Genomic DNA, 24,588 nt, shown 5'->3' with positions numbered 1-24,588 from the left:
CTCCACTGAACTGTACATGCACTGAGTTAACTGATGTATTCTTCAGTTGCATTATGAGTTAATAATTAGTGAATTAATTAATAACTAATTCACACAACTCATCACTTAGTCTATTGATCAGTTAGACTAAATACAACTAGTTTAACAAAGTCAAACTGAACACAACTCCATTAACTGCTCATCTAACTCCACAGAACTCAACCACATGAGTTCTAACTGATGTCATGCATGCAATAGCTCAACTAACACATAATAAAACGTATTTCCTTCTGTCAGCTGCATGTGCCACATCTGTAGCTCAAACTGAAGTGCTCCAAGAGGATAAGATAAAGTTTATAGTCTAAATATTATTATGAGACAATAATATTTGACTTTTCTATTTTTGACTAGCAGTCTAAAAATAGACTCTGATCACTCCTGCTGTGATCACTCCTACTATGATCACTCCTGCTATGATCACCCCTACTGTGATCACTCCTGCTCTAATCACCCCTGCTGTGATCACTCCTGCTGTGATCACTCCTGCAGTAATCCAAAAATAGACTTTGCGCCATAATTTGCCTGCGGACCCACTTAGTGAAGGCGACTCCTTTCCACTAAGCTCCATCATCTTGTTGCATTCTCAACAAGAATTTCTTGTTGCACACTTTTCAACACTCCCTCTCAACAAGAAAGGCTTCCTCTCAAACCTGATCCTGTAACTCTGGAATGTTCTGCATGCAACACATCTGCCCGGTCCACTTTGCTCCAACAACACTTGGAACAAAACACTCCCAACTGACCACTCTGTTGGGATAGGAACATACTCTGATGTTGAAGCTCTACCTGCTACTGAAAAGTGCTCCCTCTCTGACATCTTCACTACTGCAACATCCCCATGCATCTCGCACCATTGCACACCTCTCTGTGCCACCTAGCACTGTGCAAAACACTTGTGCCTCTCGCATTGCTGCAGCCTGCATGCTATGCGTTGTCCTGGGATTCCCTGCACTGTCGCTCTCTCTGCTGCTCCATCCGCATCTATCTCTACCAAATTAGTCAGTTCCTACTACTCCACATCGGGGCTCCCGTAGCAAGGTCTCATCCAAGAGGTTGGGTACCTCAAGGATCCTGCCCCTCCTCCTTGGGACGATCAATCCACATCACCCCACCTCCTACCTGGAGGTATGGCTGCATGCGATCCCTCAACCCACCTGGCTCGAAGTTTCCCCGTACTGGAGGTCTCTGCATGAGTAGATGTCTCTACTCGATCTCCTCTCAGCTTCCCTTGTTGTGGCTGCTACACAACCTCCTAAAGCTGCTGCACCAATCGTGGCTCCTCCACAATTGTCTAAGACTTCTTCTGGCTCTGCATGTTGAGAGGTAATATACACTCCCTCTCAACCACCAAGTCTCCATCAGTTGCCCCGCTGCTCAAGGCTTTGCATGCATCTTCAACCTCAAGAGCATACAAGTTCTTGACCCGTGAACCAATCTGCTTCACCTGTCTAGTGATGATGTGTCTAAGGAAAACCTTTCCCTTACTGAAGACTACATCATAGCCTCTATCTTCAAGCATCACGATTGACACCAAGTTTCTCTTCAATCCTGGTACATACTTGACATCGGTCAAGGTAAGGTGAGCTCCATGCTCCCTCTGAAAATTAACCGTGCCTACACCTGAGACACTATACTTCTCATCATTACCCATCCCTATGAGTATCTGGAGATATTTCTCCTCCAAAGTACTGAACAAACTTTTGTCACTGGTCATGTGGAAAGAAGCTCCACTGTCAAGAAACCAACCACTTCCCATCATGGATGAAACCATGCATGCGAAGAGTGTGAAGTCCAACTCAAACTGTGAAGCAAGTGAGGATGCCTCACCTTCAGATCCTTCCCCGGATCCCTTCTTGGACTTCTTCTTTGGGCAATTAGTAGCATAATGGCCCAACTCATGACAACGAAATCATCACACCTTTGACTTATCAACCTTCTTCCCATCATTGGAAAAACTAGATTCGGAAAGAGAAACCTTCCCCTTCCCCTTACTTCACCTTACTCACTAAGGCACGGTTCTCCTCATTATGCATAGATGAAGAACTGTCTCTAGTGCACCATCTAATCTCCTCTTACACAAGATCCGACCAAAGTCTCTCCCATCCTGACAATTTCTCCCTTCCATTCACTGAGTCCTGGTAGCTATGCCAACTCTTAGGAAGGCCAAGGAGTGCTAGACTCACCATATCCTCATCCTCAATAGTTACCCCCACACTTCCCAGCTCATCCCGGCATTGGTTGAAATTTGTGAGATACTGGGTGTTGTGGGGAAAAGTATCCGATGCGGATGACCCTATCCCTACTCTAAAGGTGACAGTCTTTAGCAACAACTGAAAGTAAAGTTTTGATGATTTCCTTTATGAAAGTACAGAGAGAATGAAGAAAGATTAACCAACCTGGTGTCTTTCGCTTAGTCGATCCTTATCCTCTCTCTTTGTCTCTTGTTCCCAGCTCCTTGCTCTCTTTGCCGGTCCAGCTACACACAGATCATGCACAAACAAGAGAGCAAACTACAAGATACATGTACTCATAACTGAAGCATGGATTAGGATGAATCAAATATACATGTAAATACAATACATCAATGCAATACAAGTATATAAGAGAACATGCAAAACTTTATTGATAGAAGTAACAGGGTTCTGAGAAGGTTACAACCAATGATGGCTCCAATCCATCAGCACCTCCCCAGCAGCAAGAACTCTCCTCTTCACCTCTAGTAAAACAATCACCCAATAGCTCTAACTGTAAACCAACAGCACCTCCTTGCTTTACACAAAATTCCAGCCTCCTTAGACCTCATAGAAGAGCTCTATATATAGGAGAGAAGAAGAGAGGATGAGTCAGCTTGAGACTGACATGAAGCTGCCTTGTGTCCTCTCCCTCTTCAGTTAATCTTCAGTTCTTGAGTCCACTTGGAGATCCTTGCTTACACATGGTGATCAAGTACCTCTTACTCATCATAGGGCGAATCTCATGAACCAAGTGTCAGTTTGGAAGCTTCCTGGGCAGTTGACACCTTGCAGAATGACTGTGCCACTTGGCCAATCTCGCCCAGCGCAGGTAGCCTTCATTAGATTTGACTTCCAGCGCAGGTACAAGGAGGAGCAGTTGCATTCCAGCGCAGATGCTCAGTGGAGCAGCTGACATGATCCAAAATAAGCCTGTTTTGAAGTGTTTTCAGGTGGAGAACTGATTGGAAGTGCTGTTGTTTGATGACCTTGTTCTTTTAGGGGTAAGAACAACATGTTTAGGGACTGAGCATCCCTGTGATTATTGACATTTCATTCTCCATGATGCGAGGCACAAAAATGTCTATAACAGTTGCCCCCTAAAGTATGAGGCCGTTTATCGGGTGAAATGCTTTATCTAGAGGGTCCGAAGTTCATTCCAGTGCTGAGGAGGCGCCCTGTAATACAATACAATACAATACATTATTTTTCATTCTGTTTTCATGATCTAGCTGAGGCGGGCATTCCCATGCTCAGCTTTATAAATACATTTTGGTACATAGAACAGACGATCGTCTGATGGTAGACTGATAATTTTCTGCTGAAATTATCATCCTTTGAGTAGGATGATCATCTGCTGCAATGATGTACATGGCAAATGCTTTTATATTCCCTAAATATATATCGCAGCCCGGATGGATGAAACTAGATCCGGGGTCTTCAAACTCGTTCGATCTTCACTCTAAGTACAAGTCGATCCATGTGAGAATTTTGTTGAAGTCGAACATGGAAAGACATCGCTTGATTACCGGTCAATAATGAAAACCGTTAACAAGCGCGAGAGGAATCACCAATAATGACGATGACCCTCAAGGTACTGCAGTACAATTCACGTGGCGTGAATAAAGGACTTGGCGTCGAACGCCACGCAAAATCTTCTGGTCGAAGGTCATTGATGTATACCTGTCGCCGGAAGTGAGAAACTTGCCATTGAGGCATGCAAGCTTCAAAGTACTGATGGGGGGTGTTCCTAGATCAACTTCTTGGATAATGAGCTGAAGTCGACAAGAAGCGATCCGTCAAAGGAGGGCCTTAATGAATCCCACATCAATGACACGGAACGGAGCTAATGATTTTAGTGGAGGTGAAAACAAACTGTGACATATGATTCAGGGTGGCGATCATGAATGGATGAAGGATAATGTATGGCAGTGGATGGGACACGGTTGACACTTTCAGAATGACCTCTCTTGAACATATAACAACACTGATGCGATGGATCGGTAGCATTACCCCAAATGTGGATGGTTTGGCGAGGACCATGGTGATGAGACCGGTGAATGAAACAACCCAACCCGATGTGGTACGGAGGAAAAGTGTCATGTTCAAGAGTGACTTGCTACCATTAAACTTTGATGTTCTCCCAATTTTTCCCCAGTCATTTCTGACCAGTACCTCTTTATTTTTGTCAAGCTTGAGGAGGATAACATATGCTTGTTCTATAACCTGCCCTTCAGGCAAGCCCATCGCTATGATTTAACGAGCCTAGCGATAGGGAAACTCGTTCTCGTCTAAAGACAAGTTTGTCGCTATTTAATCATTTTAACGAGTCTAACGACAAAGAAAACTCGGTCCTTTTCATTTTTAGAGAGTCTGAAAAGGTACGGAAAGTCAACTCCATAATTCCTTTTTCGTCAGCAAATCCCTTAAGTCCGAAAAAGTATAAAACAATACAGAAGGGATGGCTGTTCGGTACTTTTAACGAGCCGAACAAGACAAGCGCTCGATCCTTTTGTGCAATAATCCCTCAGGTCCAAAAAGATTAAAATTTAGAGGAGGGATAGCGTTCCGGTCATTTAACGAGCTGGAAGGCCAAAACTCGGCAAACTTTTCATATTTTACGAGTCAGTGAAAAGAGCTGAAAGAAGACTCGTCTTTTGAGGAACGAGTGATAAACAGGGATAGCAATTGATTCCAGGTACAAATTGGAATTTTCCAATCACGGCAGTGTCACAAGGATGGCTAGGTGAAATCACTCTTCGCAGCTGTTTCTCAAAAAGAGGTAAACACAAAAATGGAAGTGAATGATCGGCCAAATGAACAGTGGAGGTGATGGATGAAAACACGATCAAGGTTCTTATGGCTAATGAATTTACGATCTCAAAAGGTTATTTACCGGTTCATTTTTTCATGAGCTTGAACTCTGGGGGAAACTTTTGCTCACACTTTTCTATTTTTTAACGAGCATAAATTCAGTCATAAAACTGCTCGAATTTGCGTTTATTTTTTAACGAGCATGAACTATATGCTAAAACTGCTCGATATACCAGTCATAAAAGGAACGCCTCCCGTAAGGACCAATTTTTATAGAGCTTATGCCTTACCACAGCTATGCTCACTTTTGGCAAATTTTACTTTTGCCCCACAGGCTTCTTTCATGCAAGTTTGGAAACGGCTAATCTTAAAACCAGATAAATAACCGCCCCTAGCTTGCACTCCAGAAGGTTTGCATGCCCCCAGGTATAGGATAGAATTTCGAGGCTGCCCCTCCTCTCCCCTACCTCTGCTTTTCTTTGGGTGTTCACAGTTACTTGTCATCTTGCCAATCTAATGTTAAAGATACTTGTCTTCTCGTTATTCTAAGGGGTCTTACGCAGTACTCAGGCTTCCCGTCGGCCCACTTTTAACAAACAACTATTTGTGACAATGGAAGAACACTACTCAAAGATAAAACATTGGTATTATTGAGGGAAGCTTGCCTCTTTCTTATTATTCCAAAGACGGTTCGATTTGCTGCCGCAAATCAATCTCTTTCTTTGGCGATGTCTAACGTTGGGTTACTAAAGATGGTGACCACCCGTTGTAGCAATAGAATCTCTTTGAAGGCTGCCCCTGCTTATCCTTCAAAACATTTGTTTTAATGGGCGAGGATTGAATTCAAAGACGGTTACTACTTGTTACCGCAAACGGTCTTCATCTTCGATGTCCCTATTACCTAGACAAGGGGAGCGAAAAGCCAATTATCTCACTCACATAACTTTGACAAAAGAATATTATTCCAGAACAACCCCACTTCCTTCCACGGACGGGGTACGGACTAGTCATATTCTTTTGCGGAAATTCTTCCTTATACCCGGGGTTTCTTCTGCCCGAAGCAGACCAGGGTGCATGCCCCCTGGGTTCCAGTCTTTCTTTCCGAATCACTCGCACTCATCGGGAAGAAGGACTGGGGGTGGAGGCGAATCTTGAGTGAACAGACCATTTAGGAATGGTATTTGACTATTTGCGATGCGAGATCCCGGAAACGAAAGTTGGTCTACGAGCTTGACCACCCTTCCTTCGTGTGGAAAACACATTACTCTAAAGAGTGAGGAGACTATCGCTCCCATGCAATAAATATAGTCCCACCCAAGGAGTAGGTTATAATCCAAAGGTCCTTGGACGACCATCACGTTCATCTCGACGGTCTTCCCTTTCAATGTAACAGGTACATTGGGGAGGATCCCTAATGGTCGACTGGTTCCTTTATCAAAACCTGAGAGATTTCTCAACTCAGGTAAAAGCGCTGGGGAACCCAGTGCTTTCCAAGCAACAGAGGAAAGGATACTCACAGACGCCCCTTCATCAATGATAGTACCAGCCATGATCATTCTATAGATCTGGACAATGATTCTGAATGGTACACTGGCTGGTAACCGGGGTCTGCCTAGTTGATTCCAATCAAAGGATACAACCAGGTTGCTTGGTGGTGGGACCGAATATACGGCCGGATATGACTCTGATGATGTTCCTTCCTGCGATAAAGGAATGGGCGCATCGCCCTGACGCTCATCGGAGTCGGTGCTGATGAAAAGAACCTGGATGGTGTCATCCTTATTCTCTTCAGTGAGGGTGTCGCATGAAGATGACTCTTCGGCGACGGTGTCATTTGAAGACGGGTCTTTAATGACGGAGTCATTGGACGATAGAACCTCTGAAGGAAGAACCGGGTCAACTGTCGTTTCGACCTTTAGACTTTCGTCTGGTCTGGATTCAGTAGGTTCATTCTCAATGACCGACACTTCAGCTGACCACTTGAGCGGGCCAGCTGGATTTTCAACTATCAAGGGATTAGGCACGAGTTTTTGGTATCCAGGAGGAAGTCGCAACGGTGAAACCGGGCGATCTTCCAAAACTCTCTTTGCCTCATCTAAGAATGGACATTTGTGGATGGCATGATTACCTTCACACAATAGACAGGGTGATCTTGGTCCCCTTCTTCGTCCTTCACTCTCATTAGTCGACGGATTGCAATCAACATGACAACCAGAGGTTGATGCTACCGGATTGTGCAACCTTGGGGACCAGTCCCTTAGTATCCGGGGAATACAAGGACAATCACGATGGAAGTGGGTCCCTTTGCAAATGACACATGGCGATTTAGGCCCGGTCGGTGCAGTGTGTGGGTTTTTGTCAGCTTTCTTCTGCTTGCCCCCAGTCGCCTTCGCCATAGGCTCCTTCTGCTTCTTTTCTCTCTTCTTCTTTTCCTTCTTCTCCTTGGGAGGCTGACTTTTGCCAGTTCTACCTTGGGAAGATGAAGGATCAGAGGAAGTATCATAAGAAGTGGAAGGCTGGTGGGTAGTTCTAGATTGTTCTGACTGTTGATTCGACTGCTCAGGATTAGTGGCGATCTGGACTACATTAGTTGAAAAGAGCCATACAGGGAGGCCGATTGTCAATCCTGGAAGTGACAATGTAGCCATATGAGGCGCACCAACATCTCCCCAAGAGGAGAAGGGATTTGGACTTCCGCCAAGGTTACCTCCTTGGTTGGTGGGCTCCATACTTTTCAACTGAAAGATCAACGTGGGAATAATAGGTGATTATGTTCCGCTTAAAATAAATTTTATTAACGACGCTTTTAGACACAAACTTGCTTTTTCATGTTTTAAGAGTCGAGAAAAAGCTAAAGATGACTCTAGTCGCCTTCGATGTATTAACGAGCCCGAAGTGACAAATGCTCGGTTGGACTTTTTCAGTTATAGAGTTTGAAAAAGGCCAAAAGAAACTGCTCTGGAGATCTAGGCAGAGGGTGTGCCAAACCTTTCGCGAAACCATAGAATACGTTTTACGGTATGGGTGGTCGATCTTCGTGAATGCTGTGTTCACTGCATCGCGATCAGTAGGGCGGTCGACACGGCTTCCTAAGGATAAAGGATAAAAGCCTATAGGGGTCTCCCAATATACGCGACGGTACGCGGGAGCTCAAGTCCGTATTAGTGCCACCGACTCTCAGGAGGAATCACCCACCTTCGTAGAGATCGACAGTCACTATGTTTAACGACGCCGGAACACGTCTCTACCTAGACCTCTAGATGTTTGCGTTAAATTCCAAAGCGTTGTTATGTAAATTGAGTTTATTTTAATGTTGATCTTTCTTAACAGTTTGCCTTTCAGGTTCGCCACGAGATGTATATATACAACTTCCTATATGCAATCTAAGAATGAGAAGCAAATCTTTTCAATCTTTCAACTTTGAAAACCTTAATCTACTTGAGGGAAAAGAAAGACACAACTTTTTCCACAGATCAAAGAACACACACTAAAATGCACATCTTCCTAAATCGTCAAGCATACAGTCAAATGCAAAATGCACAATGCATGTATTTCTTTTCGTTATCCTTAATGTTGATGCTAGACAGAAAGGAAACTATTGTATAATTTTGAATCTAATTTCAAGTAGAAATAAACAAGCTTGTCCACAATCAAAAAGACACCTTATGATAGACTTGTTTAAAACACAGGAAATGTATAGATTCAAACCATGAAATGAAAAGCAAACAAACTCAAACAGCCATGAACAGTAATAAAACTAGTTCTTAAGATCACAAAGACACTTTTACAGTTCAGGATCTAAGAGGCCAAAGCTATACTGGTTCGCTTTTCACAATGGGAAACTGTAACTGAAGCAAGAAATACTGAAAGAACATTCACAGTTTCATCACACAACTGAGGCGGAATAATGTCAAGGAGAAGAGGTTTACAGCAAGTACAATGACCAGCAAGCAATCAGCAAAAAATCAGTGAAAACAGGGCTCAGACACAATGGGAAAACTGAGCAAGACAATGGCTAACTGGACCAGCGCAGGCTCTGGTCTGTCAGTTTGACTCTCAGCGCAATTCCCGAAGGGAGTACCTGCGTTGTAATGCAGACTGCCTGTGGACAGCCTGCTCTGGGACACGAGAGTTACGTCTACAAAGTTTTCCGGGTCATAAAAAGCTCAAAAATGCACTGTTTTTGCTGAAATAAAAAGCTATAGGTCAAGTACAGGCTAAGGGATGATCAAGAGGATGAAGATCTATCACAAAGAGTAAAGAGTCTTTTGTAGATAAGCTCTTCAAATCTTGAATTTGCTCAGTAAATGAGCAAGAGTAGCAGACCCTCTACTTCGCTTTTGATATAGTCAAAAGCTTTTCGATTTGGTACTCTTTTCTTCAAGAAACAAATAGCAAAATACTACAAACACCAACAAGATACTAGGCTCCCCAGCGGAGTCGCCAGTTTGTTGTGGGGAAAAGTATCCGATGCGGATGACCCTATCCCTACTCTAAAGGTGACAGTCTTTAGCAACAACTGAAAGTAAAGTTTTGATGATTTCCTTTATGAAAGTACAGAGAGAATGAAGAAAGATTAACCAACCTGGTGTCTTTCGCTTAGTCGATCCTTATCCTCTCTCTTTGTCTCTTGTTCCCAGCTCCTTGCTCTCTTTGCCGGTCCAGCTACACACAGATCCTGCACAAACAAGAGAGCAAACTACAAGATACATGTACTCATAACTGAAGCATGGATTAGGATGAATCAAATATACATGTAAATACAATACATCAATGCAATACAAGTATATAGGAGAACATGCAAAACTTTATTGATAGAAGTAACAGGGTTCTGAGAAGGTTACAACCAATGATGGCTCCAATCCAGCAGCACCTCCCCAGCAGCAAGAACTCTCCTCTTCACCTCTAGTAAAACAATCACCCAATAGCTCTAACTGTAAACCAACAGCACCTCCTTTCTTTACACAAAATTCCAGCCTCCTTAGACCTCATAGAAGAGCTCTATATATAGGAGAGAAGAAGAGAGGATGAGTCAGCTTGAGACTGACATGAAGCTGCCTTGTGTCCTCTCCCTCTTCAGTTAATCTTCAGTTCTTGAGTCCACTTGGAGATCCTTGCTTACACATGGTGATCAAGTACCTCTTACTCATCACAGGGCGAATCTCATGAACCAAGTGTCAGTTTGGAAGCTTCCTGGGCAGTTGACACCTTGCAGAATGACTGTGCCACTTGGCCAATCTCGCCCAGCGCAGGTAGCCTTCATTAGATTTGACTTCCAGCGCAGGTACAAGGAGGAGCAGTTGCATTCCAGCGCAGATGCTCAGTGGAGCAGCTGACATGATCCAAAATAAGCCTGTTTTGAAGTGTTTTCAGGTGGAGAACTGATTGGAAGTGCTGTTGTTTGATGACCTTGTTCTTTTAGGGGTAAGAACAACATGTTTAGGGACTGAGGATCCCTGTGATTATTGACATTTCATGCTCCATGATGCGAGGCACAAAAATGTCTATAACACTGGGGCATACTGTCTCCATTCTCACACCTGATGTTTCTGAGTTTATCCTTGAGTGCCATTCCACCAGCTCAAAACTCAACCGCTTCTGATCTAAAATTCATGAGAACAAAGTATTTCTTGTACAGAGATTGATTGCATGGGAATTCACCGGATATCTCACCTTCCAAAAGAAGGATGAATCCAGAGGCTACCTGGCCCAATTATAGACTTTGCCTGAAGAAATAAAATGTAAACACCTTCTGAATAATAGATCTGATGATCAATCCTCGCTTTGATATCTTGTAGAACTTTTTCCACAAATCAAAGTGCTTTGATACCATGTAGAAATTTTGAATAATAAACACATATTCAATAGAGATTATCATGATTATACACTATTGCAGAAAACATGCATAATACATAACCTCCTCTACGTTGATCATCAATTTACAGAAGCAGAAACAATAACATGTGCACATAGAAGCATCAATCACACATATCAACACAGTATTTTCCCAGGGAAAGCATCTCGCAAAAAACCCCAACTATCTGTATATTATATTGATTGAGAACATGTAACAATACATAGTACAATACTCCTCACAAGTATCCAGCACTATCTCCACCTGTTACACACAATATAGCTCAGATCTGATCTCCAAATCTCCTCCGCTGCTTGCCTGCCTCCACTGCACAATACCTGCTGAGAATGGCTGATCCAAACTCCTATTTACCTTGTGAAAATCACCCACACTGTAAATCACGTGAGCACAAGCTATATTTCACTTGGTATTGGCCCACACTATGCAGAGATCATTCGCATAACTCAATCCCATGCATGTGCACAATCTCATGCACAACTGATAGCAATCTCAACCTCTAACACATGTCTCCACTGAACTGTACATGCACTGAGTTAACTGATGTATTCTTCAGTTGCATTATGAGTTAATAATTAGTGAATTAACTAATAACTAATTCACACAACTCATCACTTATTCTATTGATCAGTTAGACTAAATACAACTAGTTTAACAAAGTCAAACTGAACACAACTCCATTAACTGCTCATCTAACTCCACAGAACTCAACCACATGAGTTCTAACTGATGTCCTACATGCAATAGCTCAACTAACACATAAGAAAATGTATTTCCTTCTGTCAGCTACATGTGACACATCTGTAGCTCAAACTAAAGTGCTCCAAGAGGATAAGATAAAGTTTATAGTCTAAATATTATTATGAGACAATAATATTTGACTTTTCTATTTTTGACTAGGAGTCTAAAAATAGACTCTGATCACTCCTGCTGTGATCACTCCTGCTATGATCACTCCTGCTGTGATCACCCCTGCTGTGATCACCCCTGCTATGATCACTCCTGTTGTAATCACTCTTGCTATAATCCAAAAACAGACTTTGCGACATAATTTGCCTACGGGCCCACTTAGTGAAGGCGACTCCTTTCCACTAAGCTCCATCATCTTGTTGCATTCTCAACAAGCATTTCTTGTTGCACACTTTTCAACATTCCATCCTTTTCTTTGAAGTATAAGTTGTTGTCAATTGCACCTCTTTTGAATCCACACTCGAGTAGGTAATTGTCTAGCTTGGAATACCGAGCTCTAGGGGCTTGCTTGAAACTATACAAGACCTTCCTAAGTTGGCAAAGATAATATGGTTCCTCTGTCAGTTGAAATCCTTCTAGATGTTCTATATAAACTTCATCTTGTATCTCTCCATTAAGAAAAGAAAATTTGACATCCATTTGATAGATTTTGAATTTCTTAAAGAAAGAAAATTCCAAAAACATTCTTATTAATTCTAATCTAGCAATAGGAGAAAAACGTTCATCAAAATAAAATCCTTTTATTTTAGCATAGACCTTGCATACCAATCTAGCCTTCTTTCTTACTACTTCTCCACAATCATTTAATTTGTTCCTAAAACCCCACTTTGTGCTAATGACATTGTTTTTAGCAGGTTTTGGAACAAGCTCCCAAGTCTTATTTTTCCCTATTTTGTCCAATTCTTCATCCAGGTCTTTAGCCAATGTTGATCTTGATTCGCTTGAACAATATCCTTTGGCTACTCCATGGACAACAGGGAAACATGTGCTTGCATAGGGGGATTTAACAACCTTCTTCTTGTCTACAATCCAAAATTTAATTCGCCAACAATTTGACGAGTTGGATGAAGTTTTTATACATACCTTGAGAACCATTGGCTTGATGACTATAGGGATCTTCCTCACTTTCTTCTATAGATGCCTCATCATGCTCTTCACTGATGCTCACTGGTTCATAAACACTGGAGTTTTTGAGTTGTTTCACTTCTTTATCATTGTGTTGATCCACTTTCACATCGATGTAGTCAATAATTCTCTTTGTGAGTTTGTTGTAGCATATGTAACCTTTGGCGTTGTGTGAATGACCTACAAAATTACCTTCATCTACTCTGGCATCGAATTTTCCAAGTTTTCCATCATTTTTCTTGATGTAACATCAACTGCTAAAAATTTTGAAGTGTTTGACTATTGTAGGTCTACAACCCCAGAGGTCATAGGGAGTTTTCTCACTGTTTGGTCTGAGATGGGATTTATTGAGAATAACTACTATTGTATGAATTTCCTCTACCCAAAACCTATGTTGAACATTCTTTTATGTCATCATAGCTCTAGCTAATTGTTGCACTAACCTATTTTCTCTTTTTGCTACACCATTCTACTGAGGAGTCTTTTCTATTTTAAATTGTCTTTTGATGCTAGTCTTCTTATAGAATTCATCAAATTCCTTTGAAGTGAACTCACCTCCATTATCTGACCTTATTCTTTTGATTTTGTAATCAGTTTCATTTTCAGCCATGGATTTTAACTGTTTGAACTTCTCAAAAGCCTTATATTTATATTTTAGAAGGAAACCCACATCATCCTATTGAAATCATAAATTATTAACATAAAATACAGTTTACATGTGGTTGAATACGTTCTAGATGGTCAACATAGATCCATGTGTACCAACTATCATGGATTTTCTGATGAGTTCTCCTTTGCCTTTAAAGGAACTCGAGCTTGCTTTCCAAATTGGAAATATTTGCAGACTATATTCTCTCGCTTTGAAAGTCTAGGAAAATCCTTAACTATGTTTTTCTTGATAAACTTGACAATTTGGTCAAATTTCAGTTGTCCAAGCCTTTTGTGCCATAGCTAGTTCTCACCAATCTTTGTCAAGCAACATTTTTCTATCTTATCTTTGAAAACATTGACATTATTGTCTATTCTTACAGCCTCAACAACTATTTTGACATGTGCCTATGGAATTGATTTGAAAATTTTTGGTTTTAAAACCACATCATAGCCTTGATCACATATCTGAGACAATCAGTAGATTATGTTTCATCCTGTTAACATACAAAACATTCTTGGCCTTACCTTTTCTATTTGATATATTGGCCACTCCTTTTGCAATTATTTTTCTTGGGGCATTGTTGCCAAAAATCACATTACTTTGTCAAATAACTTCCAAGTTAGAAACTTGATTATATGTCCTATCATGTGCCTGAAACAACCACTGTCCACATACTAATGGCTCCCACCATTGTGAGAATATAAAGAAATATCACATTTCTTAGTTTTATCTTTTTCTTTCCAGTATTTGGGCTTCTATTCAATTTGCTCAATTATTGGCTTTGTATTATTTTCCTTTAGCCTACAATTAAATGTTATGTGCCTGAAATTTTGACACTTAAAACATTGTACTAGATAGTTTAAAGGAGAAAAAGAGTTATTTTACCTAGGTTTGCTTCTTCTCTACTAAAATCTTCTCTTGCATTAGGGGACTTTTGAGGTCTAAAATGGGTGTCCTAAGAAAGATGTACAACCAAAATAAACTTTATAAGAACCTTGAGGATTCAAGATGATGGTGTCAACCATGGGGTATGATTCACCATTTTTGGAGTAAAAAAGTAAATATATTAAAAAATAATAAAATAATAAAAATATTTTTTCAACTTGTACTTTTAACTTATCTTCCTGAGGTTTTACTCAAATTTCAAGCGAGATTACTCATTGGACGTAAAATTTAATTCCTCATCCAAGGAGCCATGTTGTATACTTTATATGGACCCTACTACACGAAAAATGAGAAATACATGAAAACACGTGATTGCAATCATGTTTTCCATGTATTTATCATTTTTTGTGCAGTAGGATCCATCAAAAGTATGAAACATGGGTACTCCTTGGATGAGGAATCAAATTTTGCATCCAATGAGTGTTTCTGCATGAAATTTGAGTAAACCCATAGGGAGATAAGTTGAAAATATGAGTTGAAAGAATAGATTTTTCTTTCTTCCCTCTAAAATTTGATGATATAATCTAATATTATTTTATTATTTCCACTATTATTTTATAATTTCCTTAGGAGGCCCATTTTAGACCTCAAAATTCTCCTAACATATCTAAGTTGTCTATAAGAGAGATCAAATATGCAATTTGCTGCTATGTGGCCATAATTTGTGCACGTGAAACAATACCCTGGGAAGATATCGTTATTCCTAGAAGGTTGTCTTTTGCGTTGAGTTGATTTTTCGGCAGTTTGATTTTTTTTTTTTGTTGAATTAAGAGTCAGACCTTCTATTCAAATTAAAAATACAACCATATTACATAATGTACAAAAGGGAAGAGAAGTGAGCCATCTATAACCTAGGAAACCGATCCTAAGGCCCACTCACCAGGCCCAGGGCCCGCAAAAACATGACAACGTGACTACAACAGATAATCGGATCCCTAACCGTTCAATCTATCCCCTGAGATCTAACGGTCATTAACAATACCAAGCCATTAACAAGCACTCCCATTAACTCTTGAATTGGACCCGATGAGCCTATAGAGACCGCTCTATAAAAATTTCAGGTCCGATTTGGCTGATAACCCTCGCGCATGTACTCCACCCGAAATCTGCTAGATGCATGCGATTCCCACTCGTCTTTGTAACTTGCTCATTGTTTAACATTTCCTTTGAACCTGAAGCCATATAAACCTACTGTTAAAGTCAAATGTAGGTCTGATTGCCTTGATAACCGTCTTGTTATTTGCAATGTTGATTTGCTGCGATTGCTGCTATTTCTCCTACCTGCCCGTACTTTAACTAATCTCCCTGCATAGCCACTAGAAAGGCTTTCTGTAACATGATTCCAATTCAGGTAAATACCTGAGTTGTTAATTGACATCCACCTGAGAACTTTGGGACTGTAGGCTTCAGGGAACCTATTCCAGCCTGAGGAACGACCATTCTTTTTGTTTCTATCCCTGAACTGTTGATTCATATGGACTAACATTCAACTCTTTCCCGAAGACTACATCCTGCTAGTATCCCCTGCTCTGATAAAGCTCACGGTCTGTGTCCACCTATCTGAGACGCTCTTCCCACAATCTACCCTAGCGGATCTCTCTCCATTTATATTTATTGTTGCTTTTAGCACAGAGTACGCCTTGATTAGCTAAGATGTCTGCTAATTTGTTGGTTGTTCGGCGCACATGAGTGAAACTCAAGGTCCTCATGTTCTGCAAATGGGATTGAATCCTTTGATAGACTTGCAAAAGCCTCCAATGTCTCGAAAATTTTTCCGAAGTTTAGCCATCGCAAATTCTCTTGACCGAATTGATAATCAATTCAGAATTTTCTTCAATTATAATGTTATGAAGATTTGAGTCCCTCAGGATTTCTAAGCATTGCTCCATAGCCAGGAGCTCTGCCATATTGTTTGTGGCTTTCCCCAAATTACTATGAAAGATGATTTTTATATGACCCTTTTCATCCCTTATCACTCCTCCATAACCAGCCATGCTCAGGTTTCCTTTTGAGGCCCCATCAATATTACATTTCAGAAAACCTTGAGGGGGGGGGGGGGTTGCCAGAAATCTGGATCAGCATTTATATGATTTTCCTTTTTGTTTTTTCCCTTTGGGGTGAGCCCCTGCATTCCCAACTGCATCAGTATCTGCACATCAGTATCTTTTGGTTGGTTCTCACGGGGGTTTTTAATGAGTTACTACCGTCTCATTGATTTGTCTTAAAATATGTTCCAGGATGCACTGGGAAGAACCTTTCCTATTTTTGAATATTATATTGTTGCGTTCTTTCTAGACATCCCAGATTATAAAGCTTGGAGCTAAAGCCCAAGCTTTGTTGACTATTTTATTATCGGAGAAATTTTTCCTCCACTTCTTTAAGGTGCTGGTAATACTCCCAATGTCTCTGTCTATTTGTCTAAATATTGAGGCAATCCAATTCCACAATATGGATGTGAATGGGCAGAGGTTTAGAAGGTGATCCATAGTTTCTTCTTGAGCTTTACATAGCTGGCATTTAGATGGACCAGCTACCCCTCATTTCCTTAGGTCTTCCCAGGTTATAGTTTTTTTATGTTGTACTAACCACATGAACAATTTGATCTTCATCCAACTTTGATTCTGCCATAGGTCCTTCCATACCCCATCAGGGTTTGGAAATTCAAGCCCAATTGCTATGCACTTAGCCTCTTTAAGGTTAAAATTGCCTTCATTATTATTGCCCCATCTCAGTTGGTCTGAATCTGTTGCTGTCAGTATCTTTCTATATTCTAGGATAGTTGATAGAGCTTCTGCCTGTGCCTTCAAAGGGGAGTCATCACTGTATTCCAATCTCTTCCATATCCTCCATTTTCCCTTACTTTTTTCCTGGTCCCAAAATTCATTTACTCTGAGTCACCTTTTGTTATCAATTTCGTTCTTGAGATTTTCAAATTCATCTCTTATCAATTTGGGTTCCTGTTGCCACTCATCCTCCCCAAACCATGTAAGTTTCCATCTCTAATTTCCTAGAAACTGTGTTTCTGAACAATGTCTCTATTCTCCCAGGCTTTGTTCCAAATGTGGGAGCCTTTGATGATCCCAGACATTCTAATGTGATCATTGTCTTGCCAATTGTTTGCATATTTTTGTTTCCAAATTTGGGGCCAAGGGGAAGCTTAATATTTTAGCCATCTCCACCAAATTTTTTCCCCCAAAACGTTTTTTAGCACTTCAGGATCATCCAGTCCCAAACCTCCATGTGACTTAGGTTTACAGATCTTTTCCCAGGCTACCAAGGCCCATTTTTTTTCTCTTCCCCTTTGCCCCAAAGAAAATCTGTTTGCATATTTCTGCATAGTTGCATGACTCCTTTAAGAGTTGGAAGGACTGAAAACATAAAGATGGGGACCGTTTGTAAGACTGCTTTTGTTAGTACCATTCGTCCTGCTAGGTTCAAAGACCTACTTGTCCATTTCCATATTTTGTCTTGTAGCTTATTAATCACAGGCTCCCAAACCTTTTTTCTCAGACGTTTGTTAGTTAGCAGAACTCCCAGGTATTTGAAGGGTAGCATATCTCTTTGAAAGCCTAGAATTCTGGATATATTTCTCTGAATAACAATGTCAGTGTTGAAAACTAAAATCTTTGTTTTGGAAAGGCTTACCTCTATGCCCGCAGCCATTGCGAAGTCTTTTAGGATTTGCTTTTAGGCTAGAGCTTCCATGACCGTAGGTGTTCCCTGTAGCATAGTATCATCCACAAATTGTTAATGAGTCAAAGCATCTCCGTTCATGGTGAGTTTGAGACCTTGGATTTTACCTTCTACTTTGGCAACTTGATAGCTTTGCCAAGCCCTTCCATCATGAGAATAAAGAGAAGGGGGGAGAGAGGATCTCCTTGTCTGAGACCTCTCGTTAGATTAAAGGGCTTGGATGGTGATACATTTACCAGTATTGAAAAACTAGAGGTAGTTACTAGGGCCATCACCCATCTTACCTAGATATGGTCAAATCCATATGCTATAAGAACTCTCCTTATGTAAGTCCAACTTATCTTATCATAAGCCTTTTCTAGGTAAAGTTGCATAATCATTCTCGCCTGCCTATTACTTTTAAGTGAGTGAACCACCTCATCTGCTTGAATGATATTGTTTAGAATTTGTCTACCTTCCACAAACAAAGTTTGTTCCTCAGATACGAGGGTTGGGAGAAGGGGTTTAAGCCTATTGGCAATAATTTTGGAAATTATTTTATACACCACATTGCATAATGCTATTGGTATGAATCTTTTTGGTGTCATAGCATTTTCCTATTATGGAATTAAGGATATGAAAGAGGTATTGAGCTCCTTCAACATAGTTCTATTTTTTCTCGAGTCCTCCACCACAACAAGGATATCCTACCTGATAATTTTCCAACATGCTTTAAAGAATTTCACATTAAAACCATCCGAACCTAGTGCCTTCCCATTTTGAATTTCTTTGATGACTTTGTTGACCTCCTCTTCATTCACAGGCCTGTTTAGATTGTAATTATCTTCACGTGTCACAAGCTTAGTAATGTGCCTTGTAAAGTCCTTGATGAATTGTGATCTGTCCAAGAGACGTTCCTCTACTATTCCATGGAAATGTTTAACCAACTGAACTTCTATAACTTTATGGGTATCGAGTTGATTCCCTTAAGAGTCTTTGATTTTTGAGATCCTATTATGAGATCTGTGATCCATGGTAGATTTGTGAAAAAACCTTGTGTTCCTTTCTCCTTCTTTTAGCCATTGTACCCTTGATTTTTGCTTCTAGAATATCTCCTCTTGTTTGCATAATTCTTCCCATTCCTGTTTATGGTATTCAGCGTGTTCCTTTCTTCCCCGTTGAAGTCATCTGTAATGAGGATATGGTTAATTACATGTAGCTTTCTTCCTGCCACTTTTTTTCTTCAAAAATGCTACCAAACTCATTCTTATTCCAATCCTTAAGCATGTTTTTGATATGTTTCAATCTTTTGTGCAGGAGGAACATTTTAGCGCCCTAAACTTGCATATCCTCTGTCCAACATTTTTCAATATTGCTGATAAAGTCCAGATGGGTGAGCCAAATGTTTTCAAACCTGAAAGGTCTGTTTCTTGGAGTTCCTATAAATGATGCTTCAAGTTGAACAAGCCAATGATCTAAGCCACCAAAAGGGAGTATCAATGCTGACAGGTCAAGGCCTGTTAGGATAAGGTCCTCCAAGATAATAAATCTATCTAGTTTTGAGGCTACCTAATACTCTCCTCCCCTTTTGTTATTCTAGGTAAAGATGCCATTACTTGTCTCTGTGTCTACTAGCCTCATATTGTTTATAAAATTCTGAAATTCTATGGAGTCTTTGCCTAGTGATCTAGTTCCACCTTTTTCTGACAGTGACCTAATCATATTAAAGTCCCCACCCAAAATCCAGAGGATGCCCAAATGTTTGTCTCTTAAGTCCTCCAGTAAAGTAAGAAGTCTTAGTTTTTGTTTAGGCTTCTAAGGACCATAAACATTTGTGATTAAATAAACTTCCTTATCCACCAAAGGTTGAATAACCACTGATAAGTAGTTCCTAGATGCTTCAGCATCTAGGATTCACATTTTCTGAGGGTTCCATAATGTGAGAATTCCTCCTGCTGTTTTATCTGCTTTGACTTCTAGATATTCATATTTGTTCAACCATTTTCTGTGAATTTCTCTTATTTTTTCTACTAAACATTTTGTTTCCTGGATAAAAATCATATTAGTATTTTCTTCTTTCGTTCTATTGCTAAGATTCCTTTGCTTCCTTTTACTCCATAGACCCCTAATATTCCATGTTGTGAGCTTCATTAAGAAATATTTGTAAATGAGTAACTGGTTAGGTCTTTCATCTTACCTGAATCGATCATGAGTTTTCCACACTCTATCAGCAGCTCGTTCTGGTTTTTCCTACCTCTTTTCCTTCTTGGGTTCCTAGGAGCTAGTCTTGTTGCTGCCTTCATTGTTTTCACCCCTTTGTTGTCCTGACTATCAGGGTTTCTTTTGACTCCCGAACCTTTTGCCTGAGTTCTCCATAGGAACAACTGTTGGACTCTATTGAACTCCTCTTGTGGTAGTGAATCCATTCCTTTGGTGGTTCCTTGCTCTAGGAACTTTTCCATATCGAGATGCTCCCTACCAAGAGTATCCTGCACTTCATGATCTTTTGTTCCAACCTCACTTGGGGTCATCTCTTGGTCCCTATCAAGCTCCATTGTGTTCATCAGATCCTCCTTTTGTTGATTGTTGTCATGTGTGTCCTCCATACTCTCTTCCTTCTCCTTCTCCACAGGGCTTACCTTTAGAGTCTGAGTTGCATTATCATGCTCCTCTTCTTCTTCTAGAACCTTGTACCTATTTGGACTTGGCTGCTTTTCCTCATTTATTTTCTTTTGGTACATTCTCCCTCCTTTACCTCTGTTTGCCACTTTGCTAAAGCTTTCAGTTTCTTTCCCTGAGGTAGCTTTAGTTCTGCTTTCCATTTTGTTTAAGGGGCAATCCCTGAATAGATGCCCATGTTCATTGCACTTACGGCATTTGAAAGGAACGTGCTCATAGTCCACCTCTTGTACCCATTCTTCATCCAAAACTTCCAAAATAACTTCGTCCGGTAGAGCTCTAGATTGGTCCATCTCTATGCAAATCCGGGAAAAGTAGGTATACTTTCCCCTCCTAGTGGCCTCTGATATTTTAACAAGGTGCCCTAGTTTATTTCCTATTGCTTTTAATGTTTCTAGCTGCCAATAATCTAGTGGTAAGGAGTAGAGCCTTACCTAAACTAGTACCGAAGTGAATATCTCGCGCTCTGGGACAAAATTCATAACACAAGGCCACATATAAAGGCTTGCAACAGCATAGAAGTAGGGCCCTCCTTCAAACACCCTGTCTTTATACTCAATGTTCGTAAAAACAATAGTGAAGAAACCCTTTGATCCAAGGTGCAAGTTTATATCCCCTTTAGGTTTCCAATTATTCTTTATCCATGCCTATAAATCCTTCTCTGTTGGCCATAATCCCATGAATTTAAAAATGATTGTGTAAGTCGTCATGTGTTCTATATGCGCCTGTAGCATTGGATCACTTAACACCACTTTGGGTGTGATAGTTTCCCTAGGCTTACATGGTCCATTTCGATTTCTGGTATCCACTTTTTGATTTTCTCCTTCTATTCTTTTTCTTTTCTGACTTCTTCCTGCATATTCTCCTACCCCTGTGTACCTCTGTTGTCCTGTTTCCCTTCTCCTAAAATGCCGCTTTCAGCCTCTAGAGGTTTCTTGAATCGATTAGAGACTTCCTGACTATAGGAGGGAGTAGAAATCCCCCCCTCTCGCCTCTCCATGGTGCCCAATGCTTAACTTCTGCTACAAACCCTAGATCTCTCTCCACCACTGTCAAGCCCTCAATTTTTCAGCAGTTTGATTTACTTGGGAAGCATTATTCTTTTCTTGTTGTTGATTTTTCTTTTGCTGGGAAATTGTCTCTTGTTGCTTTGCAATCCCTTGTTTTTATGGAACAAAGTTAATTTCCTTTATACATTTTAATTCAGTTGTTGTGCTAGACTCAACTTCATATCCTAGACCAGTTTGATTTGAGGAGGCTCATTGTGCTTCCAATATGCCATTCAAGTCTTGAGTCCCTTTTCCACATTTCTGATTGAAAATGAGTTGTGTTTTAGCCTTCTCTAATTCTTTCTTTAGAAAAATACTTTCTCCTTCCATCTTAACACATATTTGAACCTTTTCATTCAACTGATGGTTCAAGGAATCTTGTATTTTCTTACATTCTTCTAATTTTAGAAGCAATGGCTCAACATCCTCAACATTTTCTTTTATCAAAGTTTCTTTCTAGGTTTTGTTTTTCTTCCTCAACCTTTTTATATCTTAAAGAGAACTTACCATTTATCCTTCAAGGTCAACTTCTCCTTCTTCATTATCAAAGTTAATAGCTTCAACTTGTAAATTTTAAATGACCATTAACATGAATTCCTTAGCGCTCTCATCATCTATGTCCTCATCAAAGTATTGGCTAGATTCAGTTTTTGAAGAGCTCTAATATTGAGCATAGAAGCCTCTCCTCTTGGCCTTTTTACTATCCTTTTGATTTTTTTTAAATTTATCCTTAGGATGATCATAATATTTCTTCTTCGTTTTAGGACATTTTGATGCATAATGAAAAACTTAGCTTCAACTAAAATATTTAAATGGTAACTTACATTTATACTTTCCTAATCTTTGCTTGAGATTCCTCACAAAGTTTGATTCTTCTTCATTTGATTCACAAAATGAGTCATCATGCTCATCCTTGCACTTCTTTTCTACTTTGAAGGTTGATTCTTTGTCTGCAGACTTGCCTTTTCAAACTCTCATCTCATAGACAATGAGTCTTCCAAGTAGTTGATCTAGAGTGAGTGTGTTCAGACTTAGCATTTCTTCAATGACTAGCACTATGGGATTAAACCTCTCAGGAAGAGATCTTAGTATTTTTTGAACTACCAAATCTTCATAGAGCTTCTCATCAATCCCTCTTATGGCATTCACAAATTCATAAACTCTTAAAAAGTACTTTGAAATATTTGCATCATCACGCATGATCAAAGATTCAAATTATATCCTACAACCTTGGAGTTTAGGTTTCTCTACCTTATTGTCTCCTTCATAATATTTTCTCATGTTGCCTGAGATTTCTTTGGCATATGTTCAATAAATCACATTGACAAGCTCTAATTCCGGTAGTCCAACAAGCGCAACATTCATTTCTTTAGCATTACATGTGAACTCCAAATTTTGATCTTTGGTAACCAGTACTGGAGGTCTTTGATATGCTTCTTAGACAACATCCCACACATCAATTTAAGTGATTGAATGTAGGTATTCATCCTCACTTTCCAAAACACATAGTGTGTTCCATTGAAAATAGGTGCCCTACTGGTATGACCTCCTTCCTACTTTTCCACAGTACTTGATCTTTCTTCCAGTAATTAAATTATTCTGAAATAAAATGGCTCTGATACCAATTTTTGGAAACCATCGTACTACTAAGAGGGGGGCGTGAGTGAATAGTGTAGGAATTTTATGAATTTAAAATATCTTTTCACTTTAGGTAAGAACAATAAGATAATAGAGAGCACTTTTATAAATAACGTAAATAGCCATAATAGAGATCAACAATCACAATGGAATGCACAAGAACATGTAACTTTTAGAAATGCTCTTCAATTCATTCATAGGGTAGGATACAACTTGTCATTACAATTTCTTTGACTACAACCAGCAGGAAGCTACAACTCCCTGATTTTTCATCTACAACTGAATGGAGCTACAACCCCAACTATTCTCCAGCACCCGCTAGAAGGAGCTCCAACCCCTAATCAGCAAGCTACAACTTTCTTTAGACACCCATTGCTATATCTTTCATCCATTTTCACACTAGGTTCAGTGACTATCTCCTCTTCTTTCAAAATATAATTAAATCTCAGCCACCACTCAAAAAATTACCTTCACCATATCAATGTCTTGCTGCACCAAAAGCTTTGTCAAAAAATAATTGTTCACATTCTGCTTGATCAAGCCTACTCCCAAAGCCTTCGTGGCTCCTTATCTCCTTCGAACCCTTGGTTTATACCTATGGAATAGGGCCATGTGTGGGTGCTTAGCCCCAGGCCCCCAACATCCTAGTGCTTTGTTTAACTGTGTCTCTATTCACCCATCAGGGTCTTGTCGTCGGGTTGATGTGTCTGTGGGGACTTCCCAACGCTCATTTCATTTGCTACAGCTCTACCTCTATGGACTAGTTCCTTCTACACATAAATACCTCTTATGCACCATTTTATATCTTCTGGGAAAATCCAGTTGGGATGACGTCACTCCTGCGACATGTTGTCCTATGAGTGGTGACACATGTCACCTAGAAAAGGGCCATTCGGGTGCCCAAAATTATTGAATCCACCTGCCACATGTTTAAGCTGATGTCATTATTTTTTTCCATTCAGGCCAATCATATGCTTCCATCAGTCTTGTTGTCATATAGGAGAGAGAAGGTCCTTGAAGGCCTGTTTTGTGACCATTTTCCTTTATAATTTGTTTTTCTAAAAAACCATCAAGTTCAAGCCCATTAGGGGAATTTCGAGGTATGAAATGGGCCTCCTAAAG

This window comes from Pinus tabuliformis, chromosome 1_2, assembly GCF_031772625.1.
Source record: "Pinus tabuliformis cultivar Carrire ecotype Pingquan chromosome 1_2, CPIR1, whole genome shotgun sequence".
Taxonomy (NCBI): Eukaryota; Viridiplantae; Streptophyta; class Pinopsida; order Pinales; family Pinaceae; genus Pinus; species Pinus tabuliformis.
Note: the sequence above shows the minus strand (reverse complement) of the source record.